Source organism: Acomys russatus, chromosome X, assembly GCF_903995435.1.
Source record: "Acomys russatus chromosome X, mAcoRus1.1, whole genome shotgun sequence".
Taxonomy (NCBI): domain Eukaryota; kingdom Metazoa; phylum Chordata; class Mammalia; order Rodentia; family Muridae; genus Acomys; species Acomys russatus.
The window spans coordinates 69,309,628-69,317,146 of NC_067169.1; positions in this window are offsets into that span (position 1 = coordinate 69,309,628).

Genomic DNA, 7,519 nt, shown 5'->3' on the forward strand with positions numbered 1-7,519 from the left:
GGGCCTTCTAAATAGGACATTGTTACCATAGGCATTAAGATTAATAATTAGTAAGTGGACCTCAGAATGCTAAAAGTCTTCTGTGTAGCAGAGGAGACTATTATGTTAGCAAAGTTTCAATCTTCATAATGGGAAAATTCTTTACCTATTATATATTTGATAGAGATTTAGAATCTATTCTGTATGGTTTTGGCTCCCTTGCCACAAATCAAGTGTTCCTAGGCATATGGGTTTATTTCTGGGTCTTCAATTCTATTCTATTGGCCAATCAGTCAATTTCTATGTAAGTACCATGCAGTTTTTATTACTATTATTCTGTAGTATTAGCAAGTAAGTCAGGGAAAGGGATACCTCTAGACCCTCTTTTATTATATAGGATTGTTTTAGTTGTTTTGGGTTTTTTGTTTTTCCATATGGAGTTTAGAATTGTTCTTTTAAGGCCTGTAAAGAATTGTGTTGGTATTTTGATAAGGACTGCACGAAATCAGTAGGTTGCTTTTGGTAAGATGGCAATTTTTACAAAAAGACACACATTGTATGTAGTTACTTATAAGTGAATTTTATCTGTACAATATTGTATAAACATAATTTAATTCATAAACCCAAGAAGATAAGTAACAAGGAAGGATGACTAAAGCTTACTCAGAAGAGGAAATCAAATAGACAGCAGCAGTGGTTGAAAAGAAGGAACAAAGTAGGGGAGAGAACACAGAGGGAAATGGTGGCAGAGATCAGACCTGGGGATAGTAGGGACAGGAGGAGAGGGCCTTCAGAGATAAAGGAAACCATGGGTAGAGGCATATCTGTGACAATATGGAGACATAGAACATAGGAGGATTCTATGAGGATATGGACATGATTCTAGCTGAGATCCCTAGTAGCAGGGGTCATGTAGACTGAAGAGGACATCCTCTAACTAGACAGGGGCACACCAATCTATCCAAAGAAACTTCAACTCAAATCTTACCCTGCCTACAAGATGTGCAGGGATAAGGATAGAGCAGAAATTGAAGGGATGTCCAACCAATGCCTGGCCCAAACTGAGACCCACCCCATGGGAGACACCTCTGATACTATTAAGGATACTCTGCTATGCTTGTAGACAGGAGCCTAGCATAGTTGTCCTCTGTGAGGCTCCATGCAGCAGCAGATCCAAACATATGAAGAGATTTATAGGCAAACACTGGGCAAAGTATAGGGAGTCTTATGGGAAAGTGATAGGGTAGATAGAACCACCTGAATGTGACAGGAGCTCCACAAGAAAACAGAGCTAACCTGCCAGGGCCCAGCAGGGCTTGTGGAACTGAAGTACCAACCAAAGACAATGAATAGACTGGATTTAGGCCCCCTACACAGATATTACAATTCAGGCTTCATGTGGGCCTCCTAGTAAAAAGTAATAGGGGCGGTCTCTGACATGGACTTGGTTGCTTGCATTTTGGTCACCACCCTTTTCCAGAAGTATCTCTCCAGGCCACAGAGAAAGAGGACATGCTCAGTCCTGATGAGACTTGATGAGCTGGAGTGAGCAGGGTGCCTCCCTTTTTCTGAGGAATAGGACAGAAGGATAGGGGAAGAGTGAGGGAGAGTAAGAAGAGGAGGGAGGGGGCTACAATCAGGATATAAAGTAAATAAATAAATAAATACATAAATTTTTAAAATTTATTCTAAAATGAAAGAACATGAAGTTGGTAGTATAAGGAGGTGGGGAGGATCTAGAAGTTCCAGGATGGAAAATGTGACCAAAATATATTGTATGAAAAAATTTAATTAAAAATACCTTTATTATACACAGTAACTTATATTACCAAAAAAAGATGTTACTATAAGGACAAATCAAGTATCTGAAATAAATGAAATACTAAGGTAATCTCAGCTTCAATTGGAAAGGCTGAATATTCTCCTTTCATGAAATTGACAGGTGAAAAAATCCCAACTTCAGTCATAGACCCAAAGATAGATGAACAAAACAAAACAAAACAAAAAACAAAAACAAAAAACCCTAAAATTCTGTGTTCCTAAGCTCATGCTGAAGAACCCCAAGAGAAGCATCATGTCATCATCACCAAAAATCTACTCCAGTAAACCTTTGCTGAACTCTTGTCTTACCACTCTAATCTACAGTTAACTAATGTTCAAAGCAAGCAATTTATATTTTATTTTGTACAAATTCTTACCACAAAATACTGTGAATTCTTAAATCTAATGACATTATTTACAGGAATTTGAAACCATCTTCTGTCTTCCATAAGCACATGTCCTCATGTGTACATTGCACCACACAAGCATTCTTAGATAAAACCACAGATAAATATTTCTCACATATATGAGTGTTTTTAAGCCACAGAGATATGTTAAAATTGATATAACAGGAAATTATGTCAAGTGAAATTAGCCAATCACAGAAAGTGGAAATTAAAAATCCCGGCCTAAAAATAGAATTGCAACAACTGAGGGTTGAGAAAGGGTACAGAAAGAAGAGAAGGAGGAAGAATCATGGTTAGCTATTAACAATTCATACTATGTGAGTCTACCATGGAAATACACTGAACAATCATATATATGATTAGCACCAGCTTAAAACAAAAAAAAAATACAAATATTTAAAATGAACATCAGATTGCTTGGTAAATATGTCTTTAAAACTATGTTATAATTCATAACTTTTGTTTAGTGTGGGCTTTTAAAGTTGTTAAATCAGTACTAATTATGGTTTATAGGGATGACAAATAACAGAATAAACAGTTTAAAATATTTCATTTCAAAGACTATTGTTTAGAAGTCAATGAAAGATTTCATGAATAAAATTTTATGGTGCTTTGTCGTGTGTTACTTAGAGACTCTTTACTTACTACAAATTGCAAAAAGTCAAGTTTCCTTTTCCTAAACCTTAATAATCCATACAAACTTTTAAAAATAGCTGTTCTGTCTCTAGTCATTCAGCCTGGTTAAATATAACAGTAGTTTTTATAAAAGAATTTCAAACAATTAATTTGCGATCGGACACAGATACTCTGCTGTGATAATCCAACTCTTTTAATAGTTAAAAGTATACAACAAGAATTTATGTGTTTTGCTTGTACCCTGAACTCAACAACAAATTAAGATAATAAACAGGAGATTTATGTCTCTTTACACAGTTCATATCTGTATTTCAACTCAAATCCTGAAGAGGCTTATTAAAACCTGACACACACCTAAATAATTATAAGTAATATATTAGATTCCAAGAGTCCTCTTTTTGTATTGATTTGTCTTATTGAAATAAAAATAGGTTGAATTTATACTGACTCATCAAGTCTAATAGTGATATTTTATCTGAACTTTTAAATGGCAATGATAATTTTAGGAATATATTATTTTTCTTGCATTTTATTTCTTATTCATTGGCTTTTCCCCTAGTCATACAGCCTAGTTAAATATAGCAAACAATCCAATTAAAATGGGGTACAGAGCTAAACAGAGAATTCTCAACAGGGGAATATTGAATGGCTGAGAAACACTTAAAGAAATGCTTAAAGTCCTTAGTCATCAGAGAAATGCAAGTCAAAAGGACTCTGATATTCCATCTTACACCTATCACAATGGCTAAGCTCAAAAACTCAAATGACTGCACATGCTGTCAAGGATGTGGAAAAAGGAGAATGCTCTTCCATTGGTAGTAGGAGAAGGGAAGTTCATAGCCAGGGGGATTATTGTTTACAGTAATAGAATAATTCTTAATTTTGATTTTGGTATTAATTATACAAAACTACATGTATAGTAAATTTCTTAGAATGACAAACACAGATGTACACATACACAGATGTTTATGTAACTGTAATCTTTGTATATTTATATTGGCCTATTGATGATTTTCTACTTTTAGTATTGGAATATAGTAATGTAAAATGTTATCATTGGGGCCTGAAGAATGAAAGATGGGGAATAAATTTCCATTAAACCTGTGTGAATCATTGTTTCAAAATAAAATGTTAAAATGTTAGTGATTAAGGATGCTTTTATCTACAGGTAAAGTGTAGCTGAATTATTTAGTTGACTGAAGCTATTGTTCTCAAAACCATTATTTCTGGAGCATCATTCAGTTAGGAAAGTTGTTAGTAGCTGTGCTGCACAAAATTTCTCCAAGTTAATACATGTGGAGAGTGCTAAAACCTTGCCTCTTAGAATCTTTCTTCCAGTTAGTGAAACATAGGCTCAAACAATATACTATTCCCAATCAATACATCTTTGCACATTTCAAGAATGGTACAGCTTCCATTACGCATTCAACTAAAGTCTGTGTGCTTAAGAAAACAGCTCCACAACTTGGAATGGGAGCTAAAGTAAAACAAAACAAAACAAAAACAAACAGACATCATAGCTGTTAATACCTGGCTACTGTTTGGAAGAGGTCCAGGATAAGGTCTCTGGTGCTGGATGTGGATGCTCTTTCAGTTCGCTTCATCTCTTGAGTGGCCAGAGGTGATGGCTCTGGCAACTGATCAGGATTGAAAGAGAAAGGAAAGAAAGGGAAAAAGAGCCCAAGATTTCTTCTCTAGGGACTGGCTATACTGCAGCAGTGAGGAGAACTTAATCTGACCACAAATTTCCTATGGCTGAGGCTGTAATAGCAGCTTCTGCCTAGAAACTGCACAGGGGTCCTAAAAGGAGGCTCTTTGATCTATAGATAGGCCTCTTTGTAGAGATCTCCAATAAGTCAATGTAAACTTAGCTTATTAGCCATAGAAGGCTGATGGTCCCGAGTCTGCTAACTTATTTGCAAATCTACAGAGAAGTAAGAAATAAGAGAGATAGAAAATAAACCACCTGTATACATACATTCAAGAAAAAATGATGGATGAAATTGGGCACCTTGATTTCAAGTGAAGTTAAGCTTCCCAATTTTCAGCACATACATTCAAGAGAAGGCTTCAAGAGAAGAAGTGGATGAAGTCAGGCATCTTATCCTTGACTGAATTTAAGCTTCCCAGTTCTCCAGCCCCATTTATTTTAGAAAACCGTACTTATACTTCTGAGAAAAGAGAATCACCTCATAGTCAAAAGAGTACAATTAGTCATAAAAACAGATGAATTCTAAAATATAACAGGTTACATCATTATCTAAACATTTCTTATCAACGTATCCACAACGTAAGTTCATAGTGAGTTCAGAATGACAAAGGTTGACAGGGTCTAAGGTTAATAGGGTCTGAAACCTACAAGAGTATACAACTTATCAAGGACTGACCTAACTATACACTATGCAGCTATCTGTTAGTTCACAATGAGCTCAGGACAATAATTTTATCTGTCTTTCATTCTAATAAACAGAGTAAATTCAGACATGTTCAGGTAGCTTCATTCCACTTAGGTTCATGTGAAATTAAAACAAACTTGCCTATATTTATGGTGAAATACCAGGATTTGTGGTGCCATCTGGAGTGGAGGCTTATCTGAAGCCCCAAATCTGCTAGTAGGCTATCCTTAGTGAGCCATCTGGAGGTCCACAAAGGTATTTATTGTAGCCATAAGCTAATTTTAACTTTTAAAGCTATTTGAATCAAATCAGGAATTCCATAATCAGGGATTCATTCATCTAAATAACAAATAGTACATCTTCAATAAGATCCTGTAAGAAGTTTGCTCAATCAGAGCTGGCCAGTACCCAGAAAATAACAGTTCACACCAATGCCAGATGTATTCACTTTTGGATTTTTTTTTTTTTTTTTTTTTTTTTGGTTTTTCAAGACAGGGTTTCTCTGTGTAGCCTTGGCCATCCTGGACTCACTTTGTAGATCAGGCTGGCCTCGAACTCACAGTGATCCACCTGCCTCTGCCTCTCGAGTTCTGGGATTAAAGGTGTGCACCACCACGCCTGGCTCACTTTTGGATTTTTGAGACAGGGCTTCTCTGTGTAAACTTGGCTGTCCTGGACTTGCTTTGTAGACCGGGATGGTCATGAATGTAGTCCTGGCTGTCCTGGACTTGCTTTGTAGACCAAGCTGGCCTTAGACTCACAGTGAGCCACCTACCTGTACCTCCCTGAGTGCTGGGATTAAAGGCATGTGCCACCATGCATGACTATAATGCCATATTTTAGAGAGATGCAGCAAAGCACAATTGACAGGGTAGTCAGAGGTTGGAAGCAATTCTGAAGTACATCACGATACAGACCTTGCAAATACTGGATCACCTCCAGAGGTCTCTCATGCTTTGTGGAGTTCCCCAAATCAAGGGCTCCTGACAGCATGCCAGAGGCTAGAAGCAGTTTGGGGTGCATAGTGGTACAAGACTGTGCAAGCACCAGATCACCTCCTAGAAAGCCTACATGCCTAGAGAGCTCCCTTAACATGGTAGCTCTTGGCACATAGCAGCATATATATCATCTTGCCTCTGGAGACAAGAGACAAATAACATGAAGATGTGAACTGGTTAGGTGAACAGAAATGAACGTCAAAATCAAGAGGAAACATCTCTGACTCACAGCATTTTACTCAAGTATGCTGAACAATAGCTCATTACGAAGGCCAAGCATGTAAAGAGCACCATTAATTGAACAGAGAAATGGCCCTCTGCACATGTGCCAATTTGAAAAGAGAACAGTAAGAGACAAACCTGGATTGAAGCTTCTAAATATAGATGAATTAATATTAAGAAAATCATTCAAACAAAATGCAGACAAGAAGGTGAAAAGTTGCCTAGGAAAGAAATTTTTAAAAATACTCACAAACCACTTAAGAATAACAACACTCCTGAAAAACATAGGAAAGATCTGATTAAAATATCAAGTCACACTGGCCTTTGGAAGAAAAGACTGAATATGAAACCCCACTTCTTTGTAAATTTAAATACAAATTCAAAAAGACCCCAATTTTAATATTAACTATCTTTGTTAGGCTCAAGAAGTCAGGCTCATAAAATGCTTGGTGCTGTAGTTCATGGAAAGTAGGCTGAAATGTCAATAAAATTATAAAACAACTTTTATGAGGCGGTGTTTTACCTCATATTACAGTAGGCATTAGAAATTTATATCTTGGAAAATTTATGCTATCACAAACATAACTGAAGATGAACAACAAGAAATAGGTCCTACACCATAAAAGGGTGCATTAGACAAAGCCAAGGTAACTCTTTACATTGGTTAGTCAACAGTCCATGAATGCCATTGGAGAAAAATATGTTTTATGTTGCAAATAAGTTGTAAATGTTCTAGAAAGATAAGAAAATAAAATTTTTGGTGTGCTATATACAATAGAAATGGCAAAATTCAACAATTCGAAAAGATTAAATATGGCAATATCAAAACTAAAACTTTTCTACAGTGAAAGATTTAGACAGGCTAACCTCCAAATCTTAAGAACAACTGTATGCCCACATTCAACATGTCAGTATGTACAGGGCTAACCACTTGGGATTGGATAAACTGTGTGGAAACTCATCCATCAAGGAAACTGACTCTCTCTTTCAGCCACCATTGCGCACTTATGGCTCTTGGTATTTGTGGTAGGACTGTGTGTAATTTCCAATGTTCATGTTA